Source organism: Quercus lobata, chromosome 10, assembly GCF_001633185.2.
Source record: "Quercus lobata isolate SW786 chromosome 10, ValleyOak3.0 Primary Assembly, whole genome shotgun sequence".
Classification (NCBI taxonomy): Eukaryota; Viridiplantae; Streptophyta; class Magnoliopsida; order Fagales; family Fagaceae; genus Quercus; species Quercus lobata.
This window is the reverse complement of record NC_044913.1, coordinates 38551905-38569576: the sequence shown is the minus strand read 5'-3', so window position 1 is coordinate 38569576 and position 17672 is coordinate 38551905.

Here is a 17672-nt window from a genome sequence, read left to right as displayed (position 1 = left end):
GTGTAGCTAAATAGCTAAAATTTTAAATTCACTGCTTTGGATGCTCTAATAAACCCAACGGGTAAAATACTAGTTTCAACTATTATCACCAACAAGTAGCATAGGGAAGTCATTTTCAACCCAAAAAAAAGAAAAAAGAAAGAAAAAAAGAAAGGCATATTGCACCGAGTCCTACAATATGGTGCAATCCACTTTCCACGGGAGAGCGTGGGTATGGCTAACTAGCAAATAAAATCACGTTATCCTTTCACTTTTCATGAATTTTATAGTGCAAGGTCCAGTTATTAGAAGTTTTGGCCAGCAATGCAGGTCCGGTGAATACCGTCCATATAGACTCCACACGGACCACACATTTTTCACAACCCACATCTGACACCTCTCAAGAAGCTGGAATCTTATAATATAAATGGAGAATGTTAAGTACAGAGCTTACTTCTCAGACCGATTGGATTCTCAATTTTTTTTAATTTTTTTTTAAATAGCTAAAATATAATAATTGTTTATGAACAAATTCGTATGCATGTGTTTTGATTTAAGTATATATTTATATACATACATGTGTAAAAATATACTTATTTGAACTTGATATTAAATTTATGAACTTGTAGATAAGTTTATAAGATATTAAATTATTATATGTAATTTATAGATAATATAAATAGTGTATTTCTTCTTAATAAAAATATATATACATATAGTTTTTAAGAATGCGACATTAGTGAATCTAACTTTTATATGCTCATTAAAAAAAAAAAAAAATCATTGGTGTCAACTATATATGGATGAGGAAAAAAAATTAATCAAGTAGTTAGTGAATCAAGTTTGAGTTCAAATTAGTTTCATGATGAGCTTGAGTATAGCATTTTTTAATGAAGATAAATGAACCAATCCTAAATTTTGAATACTCAACTCAATTTGTTTACTATCTTAAATGCTTGTGATATGCATAAGCTTTTTAAGCATGATTATATCTGTGTATCATAGGATTATAGAATTGAAACCATCTTTAACCAAAAAAAAAAAAAAAGAATTGAAACCATCACATATGAGTATGTCAACCCCCAACTTTTGAGAGAGAGAGAGAGAGGAAATGGAAAAAAGAGCAGTCCTATGTGAAAATTCACCAGTGATTGCAATGCTTGTATCTTTTCATTACACCTTTTAATTAAGGGGGCGATTTGGGTCCAGTGTCCAATGGCATTGGACCTATTAAGATGGTGACACATGTCACCATCCGACCAGGTCCAGTGCACTGGAAGCACTGGACCTAATCCAGACCATTTAATTAGTATGCTTCCTTTAAATGTGGTTTTATTTATGTCTAAAAAAATGGTATTATTATTTTCTTTCATTGTTATTAATGATGCATGATTAATTAATGACATAAATAGATCATACATGACAGGAGAAAAAACCATCAATTAGCCAGATAGACAGTCACAGGTTGACATTCCTCTTGGAGAAAAAAACCATCGATTAAACAGTCACAGGTATGCCATTCCTCTTGCCAAATCTGCCAATATATTGAATCCTATTCCATTAGCCATGTGATACTGATGGAATATTATTGTAAAAAAAAAAAGTTTATTTTTTTTAGCAAAATGCAGGGCAAGATATGTATTCTAGCCTCAAATGTAAATGATTAGAAATTTAGAATAAAAATGTTTTCGTGTTCTAAGATGAGTGATGAATTAAAATATTAGTTATTGTTTATTTGGATTGATTTGTGGAGGAGTCATTTTAATTTTTAAATCGATTTCCTAATCAATTTTAGGAGTATATATATATACTCTTCTAATTTTTGCTTTCTTTGTTTGTATTATTTATGTCTAAATTTGAGATAAAAGTTTGAAATAAATTGGCAAAATTTTAATTTAGTCATTTTACTTTTACTATAAATGTCACATTAGTTTTTGATGTTTATTTTTTGTCAATTTAGTCCATCACCTCGTCAAAAAAGAGTATATATATATATATACTCTTGTCAAATCCCATAACATTAATATTGTGAACCCTCTTAAACAGAAATGTATTAAACTAATTTTTCACTTTAAAAAATCACAATTTTTTTTTTTTTTTTTTGGTTATTAGGGTTTCTTCTCTTGAATTGCTACTCGCTTACTATTTCCTTAAACAAAAAAAAATATTTTGACAGTTGCAAGGGTGTTTTGGTTATATAAAAGACATGGGGGGGGGGGTTGGAGGTTCTGAGAGTATTTTGATGATTCTAGAAGTATATTTATCATTTTGATGGTTCTAGAAGACATTTTTTTGGGAAGAGGGGGGCGGGGGGAGGGGGTTTTTAATGGAATTTTGGTTAGTTTGGAGGTTCTGAGAGTATTTTGTTTATTTTGATGATTCTAGAAGTATATTTATCATTTTGATGGTTCTAGAACTAAGGGTTCGTTTGGTTGAAGGGGTGAAAATGTGGGAGTATAGAAAATGGTAAGAGGATGGAAAAGTGGGAGAATAGAAAAGATTTTAATTTCCTTTCTTTTTGTTTGGTTAGGAGTGGAAAAATGGAGGGATGAAAAAAGTGAGTTTAAAGAAATTTACGCATATACCCTTTTTTAAAAAAAAAAAAATGATACCCAATTAAAACCCAAAAAGTGATAAATAACCAAAAAAAAAAAAAAATTCAATCACCTAAATTTATTAAAAAAAAAATAAAAAAAATCACATAAAAAAAAAAAAAAACACAAAAGAAAGAAAAAAAAGAAAAGAAAAGAAAAGAATACTAGACAAGCCTGCCCAGTAAATCAAAAGAAAAGGAAAAAAAAAAGAGAGGCAGGCAACATAGGAAAAAAAAAGTGTGAAGAAAAGCAATGTGGGTGAAGGTGCAATTATACATGGACATTTTCGTCCAAAAATGATGCCCTATTTCTCCTTTCAGTTTTCTCTCCATTTTGGAGAGAAAACTTTTTGGTAGGTTAAGGGAGAAAACACCTGGGTCCTACTATTTATTTTGCTTCCTCCCCATCCAACCAAACACACTTCAAAAAAGTTTTATTTCCCATTTTTCTTCAAAGTTTTCCATCTACCTTGTTTCCCTTCCAAAAAAACACACCCTAAAGGTCATTTTGGTGGTTGGAGGGTATTTTTGGTCATTTTGGAGTTTCTAGGAGGTATTTTGGTGGTTCAAGATGGTATTTTGTTAATATTGGAAGTTTGGGGCATTGGTTAATTTAGAGGTTTGAGGGGTATTTTGAACATTTTAGGTTTTATTTTTGTGATTTTGAGGATATTTGTTTTCAATTTGGAGTTTCTAAGGGGTATTTTGGTGGTTCAAGACAGTATTATATTTATTTTGGAAGTTTGGGGATATTTTGGTCATTTTTGAGAGGTTTTTTGTGTGTTTATAATTACATATGTTTTTTTTTTTTTTTTTTGGAGAAAAAAATTATGTATATGAATGTGATAAATAGGTAAATGTGTGGGTTGGGTTCCACCCATATTAAATGGGTTAAACATTAATTAATTTTTTAAAACACGTATGAACGATAAATTAGTATAAATAAACTTGACTCATTTGTGATCCAATTCAAAACTTATCCAACTCGCCCATTTTTCACCTCTATGATTTGAGTTATAAGGCGACAACATGATAGATTTTCTTATATTTTAATACTATTTAAATCATATTTATTTTATTTTAATATAATTAATATTTTATTTAAAACTCATTATAAGCTTGAACGGTGTTTGGTGCATTAAAGATGAAAATCAAATAGTAATAGTAAAAGAAGAGAAAATTAAATGATAATAAAAAAATTATTTTGATAAACTTTTTAATGGAAATGGTATAAAATATTGAGTGATTTGGGTAGTTCAATGGAGGATAAAACCTGTAAATTTTTTTAAGGAATTAGGATGACTGAGGTAAAAAAAATGTATTAAAGAGAATAAAAATGGGAAAAGCCGTGAGATCGGATAGAATCTGCATTGAAGTATGGAAGTGCTTGGGTGATGTAGGAGCATGGTTGTTGACAAATCTATTCAATAACATTCTAAGTATTGACAAATCTTTCTTAGGGTCCATTTGGTTGGAGGAGTGGAAAAGTGGGAGGATAGAAAATTGTGAGAGGATGGAAAATATTTAGTTTTCCTTCTTGTATGTTTGGTTGGAGGGGTGGAAAAGTGGGAGGGTGGAAAACTCTTTTGTTTGGTTGGAGAGAAAAAGGAAGGGATGGAGAATGTAATTTATATAAATTGACTATTATACCATTGTTACATAATATGTAAGAAATAGATTTATTTGTACTTATTAAATAATATAAAATTTACCACATCATATATATAATTTTTATTATTATAATGTAAAAATCAAGTCACATTGAAAAAAAAAAAAAATTTGTGGGCAAAAGTGAGAAGGTAAGATGAGAGAAGAGAATGAGGTCACGATGAAAAAAAAAAAAATTTGTGGGCAAAAGTGAGAAGGTAAAATGAGAGAAGAGAATCAGGTCACGTTGAAAAAAAAGGAAAAAGAAAAACTATCATCCGGGTTTTTTGTAAAAGTGCCATCAGGGAGAGGGTATTTTTGGAAAGTCCTTTCCCTCTTACTTTTCCTCCTAATCAAAATTTTGGACCTAGGAGAGAAAACTGCCATCCGTGTTTTTTATCCTTCCCATTTTCCTTCCCTTTCCAAACAGTAAAAAACAGCATTTTTCACCCAACCAAACACAGCCTTACAGTAGCTAGGAACTAGGTTAATCGATTTTAAAAAAATTTTAGCTGACAATAACCTAAACTTCAAAGATGATAACCATTAACCATATTTTACCCAATATAATTATAAGGCCTGGGGCTCTCTTTGGCGCTAGTCTACTAGGCCTTGTTCCCACGCCTCGCAGGATACAATAATTCGACCAAATTAAAAACTTTTTTTAATCATGTCAGTCCGCATGAGTGAGAGAGGCTTGTGAATGCCGCATAAACTAATAATCATCATCATTGGAATGCTCACTTTTTGTTTTTATTTATTTATTTTTGGCTAAAGCTAAATAAAATACATAAAATTAGCAACAAATTAATTGCAGGAATCATCTCTGAGTGCACGGGAAGGTTCATGTTTTTGTTTTCTTTGGCTGTGTGTTGAAATGTTCAATGATTGTTTTTTAATAAAATAATTTAATAATTAGGAAAAATGATTTAAATTGTGAATGTTTTTGCTGAAAATATTAAAAGGTATTATATTTAATCAAAATACTTGGCTTTTACCAAAAAAAAAAGGTTTAACAAGCATACAAACATTACAAATTCATAATCTTTTATCTTTTTATAATAATTTACTTGTTGGAGGGGATGAGCCTAGGACACCCAATTTCAGCCTAGATCTGACTTGAGCTTGGTGGACGGCAGTCACTTTTTGGGTTTAGCAAATTTACTGTTAATTTTTATAAATTGATGCGATAACAAATGTACTGTATTTAGTTTATGTTAACAATATAATAATAATTGTTAGTATTACATTTTTGTGATTGATGACACATCAATTTGTAAATATTATATAATGAAATTTATAATATTTACTTTTTTTTTTGAATGCATATAAGTGATGAATTATCGAAATAAATTCTCACAAAAAATAATCCAACAAAAGATACAAATGTATCCACAGAGATATCTGTTCACATATGATTAATGGTGAAATATTATCTCATCATCAGTGCAGATGGGTGATTTTTCGGTACAAACTACAAAGGAAACCACAATCTACGCTCAGTAGAAAAAGGATTTGAAACCCGATGTTGGAATATTTTATGTAAAAAAAAAAAAAAAAAAATTCATTTTAAATTTTGATGGTCTTCTAAGTAGTTGATGGCATACGTGGGCCACGTTACATTAAGGCCAGGCGGTTCATGACCTCGCCCAAACAAAATTTTTATATATAATTTTTTTGGGTAAACTACATTTTTTTGTCCTTATTCTATACATCATATTTTAATTTGATCTTTAACTTTTCAATTGTATCAATTTGGTCCCTAACCTTTTAGTACCCTGTCAATTTAATCCCTACAGTTATCTTTTGGATTAAAATTGATGATATGTCTAATGGCCAAAATAAAAAATTAGCTTCCATTGATGTGATAATAAACTAAAATTTTATTTTGACCGTTTGTCATGTCATCAATTTTCATTTAAGATATAACGTTAGGAACTAAATTGACACGGCACTAAAATGTTAGGGACAAAATTGACACAATTAAAAGGTTAGAGATCAAATTGAAATATAGTGTAAAGGATAGGGACCAAATATGCAATTTACCCTAATTTTTTTTATTTTGACCGCTAAAATAAAAATTTGAACGCTTGACCTTAAATTTTATTTACATCCAACTTAAATAAACTTTAATATAATCATTTTAATGTTATTTTCACAATAATACGTGGCAAATTTTAATTGGCTTTTACTTGAACGTACAACTGACATCATTTTTTAATCTACCTTTAACATCTTGTCACTTAAATTTTATTGTGAAATTTTTGTAAAAGGACCGCATCGGTAACATTGCTCTTAAAATGTTTAATTTTATAAGAAAGAAAAAAATATTTCCAAAATTTTGCTCATTCATTAAAAAGAATATAAATATTCTTTCCAAAATTATGGCTTACTTTGTAGTTGACAGTGGAATGAACCTATTTTTTCTTGCACTTTTCTTCTTCTTAGCATAAAAATTACATCATTGTTACAACCAACAAATCTATATCTACAACTTTAATTTTTTTCCTCATTCTCTCTATCTTGAATTCTCCCTTCTATTTTTTCTTGGTTTTTCTTTCTATCTCCAATTCCAAGAGAGTGATTATATGTCTGTGTATGGTTAAAAAGTCATCTACTTCAAAAGAAAAAACTTATTTTAGCTACTATTTTTTTTTTCTTAGTTTACATTTACTCCTAGTCCTACTCCTAAGTGTGTTACTAGTCTTCCTCTTCTTTATCATATATTTTTATATAATTGATATTACATATAAATATAATAAGTTATTATTAATTTGCCAAAAATGTTTGATTAGTTATTTAATTATATTTGTTTATGCATTCAATGGCTATTGTCTTACCAATCTTTAAACTATTAATAACATTTTTTAGACTATTGTATAATAGCTGTATCGTGTACTAAATTGTATTTAGGATACTACTTTAGATTATTGTATATAATATGGAAGTTGTATATATAGAAAAAATTAATCATTTTATTTTTTACTTGGCTTCCATGACAAATGAAAAATTCCTAGCTCCACTACTACTGACCCCCTAGAAAAAACTCTTGGAGCCACCATTAATGGCATATAAAGTTCATGAATTTTAACTTTTATACCTTTTAACTCCTAAGCATCACCATTGGTGGTGGTTAAATAGCTTTTTAGCTATTTTACCACCTCAAACTCCAATTTAGTGCCTAACATTGGTGGAGCCAAAGACAAATTGTTTTGCCTTCTTGCTACAGTCAACTGCCAAGACTAGCAATTTAGTGTAGCAAGAAGTTATAAAAAAAATTATTACTTTATCACTTAGTTGGGTTTGGTGGCAGTCTGGCAAAGAGAAAGTTAGAAAGAAATTAAAAAAAAAAAAAAAAGAATAGTGTTTAGCTGATGGTAAAAATAATACCATTGATGCATGGTGTGTTGTAAAATTGTGTGTTAAAATAGATAAATTAGCTTTTTGAGTTATTAAATACTAAAATTTTTAGCTCCACCAACGTGGATGCTCTCTAAAGTCAAAATTTGTCATTTGACAGTATCTCGCATTTTCTTGCTAAATTTAATATTGAGCAAATATGCTCAAAACGGTTAGTAACAAAATGTTTTCCATACTCAATTCAATAGTCAGATTCTCTAAAAAAAAAAATTCAACAGTCATGCGTTTCTCATGTAATAAAGTTTGTTAAATAGAAAGGCTATGTGTGAGCCTTAACTAGTGTAAACAACGAGATATATATGAATTTTTGATCTCTAGTCTAGCCTTTTGTTTACACTTTTGACAATCAACTCTCAGCTTTCATTAACGTGGCCGAATATTTTTTATGCGCTATATTCTAGGTCAATAAAGTATTTTTTGGGAGCTTTTTAGACCAAAATGGGCAAATGTCCTTTCCGCACAAAATATACAACCTTTTGTCCTCTTTCTCAAACTAATTAAGGAAATATCCATATTTCGTAACTCAACAATATGAGGGTCGAGTTTTTATGAAGAACTCGATATTCCTATGATCGAGTTAGTCTGATTGTTGTGCCATGCAAGCGCATCAGATGTAGCTTTTTCCCAATAAAAAAAAATGCTCGTGTAGCTATTCATAACTCGGTAAGAATAAAATCGAGTTTGCTTTAGCGATTTGAATCAATAGGACCCTAACGTCTCACAACGCCTATTCACTCACTCTCTCCCTGTACACTCTCTCTCCCTTGCTCTCTGCCATCACTCTCCCTCTACACTCTCCCTTGCTCGCTCTGCAATCAGGCTTCCCCATTCTCTATCAGTCTTACTCTCCCTATCCAGTCTCCATCAGTCGTTGTTGCTTCCTGCCGCCGTTGATTACAGGTATGTTGCTCTCCTCTGATATCTTTTCTAATTTTGGTTAATATTAGGTTGTGTTTTATGTGGGATTTTGATTATTTTGTTAAAACTTACTTAAAAGTAGTAAATTTACTAATCAAGATGAGAATTTTGTTGTTTTTTATATGCTGCAATGATGATGATCTAAAGTATTTCTTGCTATATGGTTATATCTGTGTGATTTTCTCATTAATGAGAATTTTGTTGTCTTTTACATGTTGCAATGATTATTTTCTCATTAATGAGTTTAAATGTGCTTGGGGTTTTGATGGGGGGTTTTGGCAAATCGAGTGGTGGTGTTTCAGTGATGTCTCTGGGTTTGTGTAAAATGTGTCTTATTCGATTGTAGGCATGGTTTTTTATAGTTGTTGTAAATGGTGTCAAACTAATTACGTTTGAGTCTAAATAGTTGTTGTAAATGGTGTAAAATGTGTCTCATGCCTCTAGCAGCAACTGTTAGCTCTGAAGCAGAACCTATCTCGTAAAGATTGGTTTGGACAAAGATTGGTTCTATTGGGTACACAAGTTAAGAAAAAAATTATGAAAACTTTGAGACTCTAGTTGTTTGAAGCAGTCTTCAGTAAATCCAAGATGTTCTGCCCATAATGACTTCCTATATCCATAAATCTATGAAATACAATACACATTCACATGAAACAGAAAGTCAGTTACTGTAAGTCTAGTTAAAAACCAGTAAGAGTGATGAAATAGTAGCGTTTAGTACAACAACAAACAAATTAAGTTCTTTCATATCCCTTAAAAGTTTTACTACTCATTGTTTTGGTATATCTAGGTTTTTATAAATTTCATTATTTTTTGTGGCAGTACCACATTTCTTGGAATTAACACTACTTTTGTTTTGCATATCAGTCCAATCTAGAAAATTTTAAGTAACTTTACTAAAAAAAAAAAATTCATTCCCTAGTACCCTCAACTTATATGTGCAAGTGTATAGCTAGAGAAGCTGATATAGCAAGCATAGAAGTACTTTTGCTTGCAATACAGCTCCTCTTTGTTTAAAATTGACCATGTGGAGGGGGAGAGGAATAACTGAACATTCAATGGTGTGGAGCTCTTTGTTATTGGTCCTGTACCTTTTAGTGAAAATGACATGGGCATTATGTTGTAGATTTTATTGATTTTCTCACTTTGCGATTATAATCTTTTGATTATGTAATTTTTTTTAGGAGAATCCTCTGTAATTTTTCACCCTTTGGTTAAACAAGAAATGATATTCACTGGAACATCAAACTGCTTAAGTAACTTCAAGAAAAAAATGAATGCATTTACTCTAAGAAACAGTATTCACTCCATCATTGTGGTTTAATGAGTTTGGTACATGTTGATTGACTATTGCTTACAGCTAATACTAGATCTGGGTATAGTTTGGAGTGTGATAGAGTCATACTCATATAAATGGATCTAGAACTAATTCCTAAAATTTGTAAAATAGACCCAGCAAGCAAGGAAATGAGCCTAAAATTTGAAAACGATTCACCAAGCAGGAAATTAAGTAGAATTAACTCCTAAAATGTTAAGAATAGACCTAACAAGCAGGGAAATGGGCTGACTGAGTCATGGTATGCTTACATATCTAGTGGTAGTACAACTTCAAAATTAGTCTTCCAAGTGAGCAAAATAACTAGATCCAGTTTCCCACATACCCATGTGAGATCACAAGGCTGCAATATTATTGCTTGATTTTCCTTGTATGGGCAATGTAAACAAACATGTGCTACCTATGACAAGTGCTTTCAAATTCATTCATCTTGAATCCTTGATATCAAACAACAAACATAGCAGTCCCACTACCTAGCTATCTAGCCAGCTAGTGTAAATGAAAATTGTGATTCAGTCAATTAATAAGTCTGCTAGTATAAAAGTTGGCTGTTAATCATTTTTGCACATATGTATATATAGGTGGTGGCCTGGTAAACCTATTTAAAGAATGCTTCTTTTATGAAAAGTGCATCAAATTTCTCTTTCTTCCTACTAAGGATTATTGCAGTAAAATGCTATACAGCAATGTTTGCCTATTGTAGAATCCTAAAGGGCCATTGCTTAGTGACAACAGGGATAGGATAATTTGGAGCTTTCCACTGAGAGTTGAGATAAATCAAGCCAGAATAATGGTTTAAAAGAGGCTTCATTGAAAGCTGTTCTATTCTAACTTTCTGGGTCTGATTGGGAACTCCATTATGCACAACTATGAAGGAAGTTTTCATATATGAAAATACAATTGGATACCTCTTGTTGTTGACCTAAATGAAAAGCTAGTTCGTGCTCCTTGCAGCAAAGTTGTAGAGCACAATTTAATTGCAGCATGTAACTTCTTAAGATGTCCCCACTTAGGCTACCTTAATAGTCCTAAAATTATTAAAAGTTGTGGATTATTAATTACTACTTTATTCATCTAATTTTAGAAGCATAGGAACTTATGCTACTCACCATATTCATCAAGAGGAGCTTGATCATAATAAGCTGTTATGATACATGCAGAGCTTGTTCCACAAAATTTGTTCCACCATGATACTAAGATAAGGAATGTAATTTTAGACATTGACATGATTAGTTTAAGATAACTAAAAGGCTTACGTAATTTCCAACACTAAAATTTAAAAGAAAATATATTTAGATAGAAATATGATAACAGTATTTGATGAGAATTATAACTAAAAAGTGCTACTTGAAATAAAAAGTGCTACTTGAAATGCAATGTCTTCAGTAGACCTTATATATGTCTTCCCTCCATATACTTGATAGCTTCAAGAGAAAATTAAGTACAGTTAGTTTACTCTTAGAATGATTAATAGTCATTTTGTTCTCATTCATTGAAACATTGTTAATGACTAATGCAATTAATCTAGTACAAGTTTTCTATTACGATAAAAAGCTTTTGCGAAATCATCAACTTGGATTCATCTTACAGCCATAAGGATGCTCCAGTACCCTCCTCTAAGTCTGGTTCAGATTGAAAACCCTAGTATCTGATGGTGTCACTTAGCTTTGAATGTTATGCATATGAACATGGGGCTGAAAATGAAATGTGGATCTCGGTCAACCTAGATCTTTTACTATTTTTTGCAGATCAATGCTAGTCATTGTTTTAATTGCTTGTTGACTTCATTTTGTTAATATTTTGAACACAATATTGTTGTTATTTTACTTTTTGCCCAATAATACCTGAAGATTTTGTGTATGAATAAAAGCAAGAAATTCCATGTTTTCCATATTACATATCACAAACATAATCTTAAATTAGTATGATGTCTTACTATCATAAACATAATCCACTTATGCAGATTGTATGGGAGTCGTACATGCATACGCTTGGCTCCCTACCTGTGTATGGCACTGCTGGGCAGCATATTTGGAGGGTTGAGGTGTCATTGATATACTTTTGGATAGTGGAAGGGCATCATCTCGAGCGGGTCTTCTGTCAGTTTGGGATGAAGCAACCAGTTCCACTTGCTGTGGATACGTCGACTGCCCTTCACAGGATATCCCTCTAGGGCAAATGGGAGAAGGACTGGGCGGCAAAACATGTTGTCCATATTCAGCAATGGGCCAATCGAGGGCATGAAGTTCGTGCTGCCCCTTTCTTGGACAATGATGATATGTACCTTGTTGAGTACATGACGTGGTACAATCGTAGCACAAGGCGGTACATAACACCAGAGTTTGCATACTGGGAACTCATGGTGAGGCAACAATTCCTTCCCCTTTGTTGAAACCATTGTTCGATTAAATATCTTCAATAGGTTTATCATGCATGCAAAACTCCACAATAATTATTGTCATTACATCTCTATGAGTTTATCTTTCATTATATTATAAAGTCAAAAAATACTATGATTTAAGTTATTCATAAACAAGGAAATTTGTCTTGATCCAATTTGTTTGCGTGAGGAATGGTTAATTGGCAATGACAAGAAAGACCACACTTTTGTTCATATAATTACATTCAAATTTTAAAAAGGGTGGGTTGGGTTTTATTCTTTTATTTTTATTTTTTGTTTTTGGTTGGCTTGTAATTTCAAATGGATGGTGCAACTCTTTTTAGTAGTGATAATTAGACATTTCATGATAGTTCACAGTCACACTAAATAGCCTTACCTTCAGGACTGAAAGCTAATTACATATTTTATGATAGATATTACCTCTAGGACTGGGAAGTCCCTTACTAAACTATTGGTAGAATGCAATTTCCAACAGCTTTAAAGGTCATTTGAAATCTTGCAAGTATGCGCAAGGAGATGTGCTGGACTACTAGATTCAAGTATGATATATGTTGTAATTTATGATACTTCCCTTAATTGAAACTTTAAGATTGCATTTAATATTTTCAATTCATTGGATTCTTGGTGTATCTTTGGAAATAATAACTTCAAAATATGTGTCCTGATTGCAGTATGATATTAATGGAGTTGTAACTCTGGTGAAGCCTAGATACACAAATGAAATTCAAATATTTTCACTTATGCTAAGATTCAACTTATGTACAACCAACCATACGTGTTTTTCGGAAGTATTATCTCAATGTTTAGATTGCATAGCCATAAACATAATAGGAAACTGAAAATTTATGACTGCTGGGGTGGGACTATAAATTTTTGCACAAGGGGGGACAACCCCTATTTTTATACGCTATCTTTTTAAAGATGTTTAATAATTATAAGTAATATAAGGATTTCATTAGCTATATTTACTAATTTTTTTCTTTTGATTTTGGAATAGATTTATCCATGTTTTGCATCATACCTGCGATCCTGCTTTTATGACACTCGTGTTTTGCAAGTTCGGACGATGCTTAGGTCTATACAGAGGTGTGGCAAAGGTTCTGACATGCACAATGACCTTAAGCTAACACTAGAGCTTATGGAGGAGATGGGCTGACTTAAATTAGCAGATGCGCTCGTAGAAGCATCCAACATTGGTACACAAGCCTCGGGCCGCGACGGGGCAAAGTGGTGGGTCTCGAGGGGGTGGATGTCGTGGAGGTGGTTGAGCTAGTCGCAGCCGTATGATTGAAACGGATCCATTCTACAAGGAAGGGGATGACTCGAGTGTAGAAGAGTCATGGCTTGGCACTGATTGGGTACTGTCTGACGATAGCGGTAGGACACTGCGATGCATGTCTGATGCTGGTGTTGGGCCATCCCACACCGCTGGTCATGAGGACATTGTTCCAGCCCAGACTACGTCTCGTGGTGCTAGCACGGACTATGAGGACCCTCCCCGTATGTCGCCCCCAGTTTTCAGTGAATCTGCCTATGATGGTGGATGCATATTTGTCCCCACACCAAGCATGCCCACCCCACCTCTAGTGCATGTGGAGCCCATCATGGGAACTTCATCTCCAACCCCCCATGAAGAGGCTGTACAAATTGAGCAGATATCGGTTGAGGACATTGAGCCGGTGGAGGGTTTGCAGAGATCGTGACGCCTTCCTGCGCATGCTCTTGATTGCAGACCGGTGATGGTATGTACTTCTTCTACTCTTCCCATCTTCTTGAGCTACTTATACTGTGCATTTGATTGAATATGTTAATTTAATTATGCTATTGTGTCTAATGAAACAGGTAAGATTAGACCTATGAGGGTATATGGGCAAAAACGAAAAGATCATTAAATGCCTTAGTGTGTGCTTATACTTCCTGTCTATAAGTGACTGGATATTTTCGTTTCACTTTTCTTTTAAAGTTGTATCTTTTTTTTAGAGCTCATATATGGTGGAAACGAAAAGGCCATTGAGCCTGAAGTTAGTGTGTGCTTATATTTCCTGTCTATAGGTGACTGGAATAAGCATGCAAAATGTTCTAATTGGGGAGAATCTTGGTGGCTATGCATCTATTTGTGGATCATTGCTTAGGGAGAATACTGGCTTTCAAAGTGTTTATTGTCAACAAATTGAGATTTTGGAGAAAACCCAGAAGGTATATTGTATTTACTGATGTATTAAGAAGTTTTTCTGGGCTTGGACTTTTGATTGCAAAAGGACAAATGTGTGGTAGGTATTCATTTGAAGCCAAACTTTCTTGTTTTTTGATATGTTGTTAGCTAGAGTAAAGTGGGTTCTAAGAGAGATTTTATGTGGCATTGTTGATAAGCAAGAAGAAGTAATTTGATACTTTTGGTAATTTCTCTTTTTGGAATGCTGCCATTGGAATTTCATGAATAAGGAAAGTGCATTGTTCTCTTATGGTCACGAAGGGTTGAAAACAAGTTAAATTCTCCTTTGTTTTCTGCACATTGTGAAGGAGGCAAGAAGAAGGAAGATAAGGTTTAGATCTTGTCAAATTTGGGTCATTGAGGTGTCCAAAACCCCTGATTCTAAATTGGGTCACTAGAGATTTTGTTAGATATCTGATAAATTGTGAACTGCAAGTAGTGGTTGCAACATGTTTGAAGAGTTTGAGGTTCAAATTACAAGAAGGAGACTAAATTTGATGCAATTCTCTCATTTGGAGAAAGAACGTTGGAGGTCTAATAAGTAGGTGTATTTTAATTGTGTTAATATTGAGGAGAGGAGGTGGAGATGGCTACAAAACTCTTGTATTCTTTAGCAGATGACGATCAAGACTTGCAGAAGCAAATAGGATGCACGACTGAGATGCTTCAACTCTTTGATCGTCCCAATGCCGTCATTGGTAGGTGCATTAGCCACAAGAGGCTTCCTCAAGGTCATAATGGTTTCTACAGTCTAACGCTTTCTTTTTTTAGTTATAAGTGAAAAAATCAGGAAATATATTTAGTGGTATTGTTATTAATTTATGGCTTTTCTTTGCAGATTCTTCATATATCAGATGTTGAAGTTAGAGAGACTTCCTCCCACTCATTTTATGTATTCATTATCTTTGTTAAGGACATATTTTTATGTAATTGGCATATCCTTTGACAAAACACACTTTACTTATTTTTGGGTAAATCTAAATAGATTTAAGATGATCATTACAAGTGGTTAAATTGAAGACATGAAGATTACTCAAGAACTGCTCAAGAAAAGTGCAATCTGCAAGTCTCGATGCCTCCTCGACAGAAGCTTGATCTGTCGAGATTCATTAAAGCTTGACAGATGTCTCGATATATCGAGCTTACGGGATTTAGATTATAGCTAGCAACGTTTTTATTCTAAAATGCTATTTGTTTATGGGTTTTGTATAATCCTTATAGGATTAGGAAAACCCAAGGTTTGTGGTTTTGTATAATCCTTATTGGACTAGGAAAGCCCAAGGTTTGTGTAAACCTATTTGGAATAGGAGAGCCCATTCAACTCCTATTTAAAGGAGGTGGAAAAAAAAAATCTAACCCTAGAGAGCTTCATAAGGTTTTCTTTTTGAAACCCTAGCCTCCTATTACAAAAGAGAGAGTTCTTGCTGCGTTTCTTGTATGCCTTTGGGTTTTGTAACCAAGTAAAGTCTCTTGCACCAATATTGAAGATCTTATTGGTGTTTCTATGTGAAGCTACTGCAAACCAACTACAACAATCAAGGGGTTGCTGTGGTATTAGTCACGTACATGGATTTGTGCAAACGAGTAAGTTGCGTACTGGGATCCATGCATCAAACTGGTTAGTCACATACTCGGGAGCTGTGCATCAAAAGGAGAAATTGTCACTACAGAACAAGTCCAATTGGGTATTGGGGTAAGGGTTCAACTGTAGGTTGGTATAAGGTACTGAGATTCCTTTACTTGTAACCGCTTGTTGTGATAATAGTGGAATTTTGGGAGTGGTGACCTGAAAATAACTCGGTGAGATTTTTGCCGTTAGGTTTTCCCCATTTGTAAACAAATCACCGTGTTATTTATTTTCCACTGCATAATTAGTTTATTGGTGATTTGTTTGTGCTACCACGCGTTTACATGTTAATTAACTTAATTAATTCATTTGGCTAAATTAATTGGTTAATTTATCACAAGGGGTCAATTCGTTTTTGGCCTAGCAAGTGGTATCAGAGCAGGCACACTTTGATTAGGGTTAATCTTTGTTGTGTGATCCATTGACCCTTGTTGTCATGGAAACTCTTGATTGTTTTGATTTGCATGATCTTATGTTGAATGATGATGATGATATTGAAGATGCCTATTGCAAGCTTTATAATTTTTGTATGAAATCTCTTGAATGTTCTACAAAATTAAAAGCTAAATTTAAAAAGGTCAAACTTGAAAAAGATGATTTGATTTCAAAATTGGATGAAGCCAAGAATTTGAATGAGAATTTTAAAAATCAAATTTCATCTCAGGTGGACAAAATTAAGAGTTTGGAAGAGCAACTAGTTGAATTTAAAACTGAAGTTAAAAAATTAACTAGTGCCAAGCTTGTTGTTGAGCCTAACTCAAAAGAAAAAGATTTTTATATTCCTCAATTTAAAAGGAATAATGAAGAGTTGAAGACTAATATTACTAGGATAGACAAAGGTAAACAATCTGATGTTAATGCTGAAGTTTCTAAACCTATGTCTAAAACTCCTCCTAGGTTGAATAAAAATTCTGAATTTATCCCCATTTGTCATCATTGTCATATTATTGGTCATATTAAGCCAAATTGTCCTAAATTGAGGTCTCTGTCAACCTTTAAGGTTAGACCTCCTTCTAGGAAGTCGAGTAGCTCTAAAACTACTCATGTTTGTCACCATTGTGGTGGTTCTGGTCACACTCGCCCTAATTGTTTCAAGTTGTTTCCTCATAAGCAAGTGTCAAATAGGTCTCATCCTTTATCTAAAGGCTCTATACCTATTCTTGGTGAATTATTAAAAGTTTTGAGCTTTTTGACTCAATTTCAAGGGAATTCTAATTCCTCTATGTCCTTTAGTAGTCATACTAGGACACGAGCCTTTTCATCCTCACGGCCAAAGACTCGTGCTGTGTGGGTGATAAAGGATCCTAAAACTTAATTGTCAATTTGTTTGTCCTCTGCTTTAATTCTTTCTATCTAAAGTTGGACTTTCTTTCTTGATTTCTTATTTGTTTTTGGAATCATGCTTTCATGCATTTGCATATAGTTTTTATACTTTGTATTGTTTAACATGTTTTTGTTTGTTTTCAGTTTTCAGTTTTGATTATTTTGTTTTTAATATAAAAATAAAAAAAATTGAAAAATCAGAAAAATACAAAAACA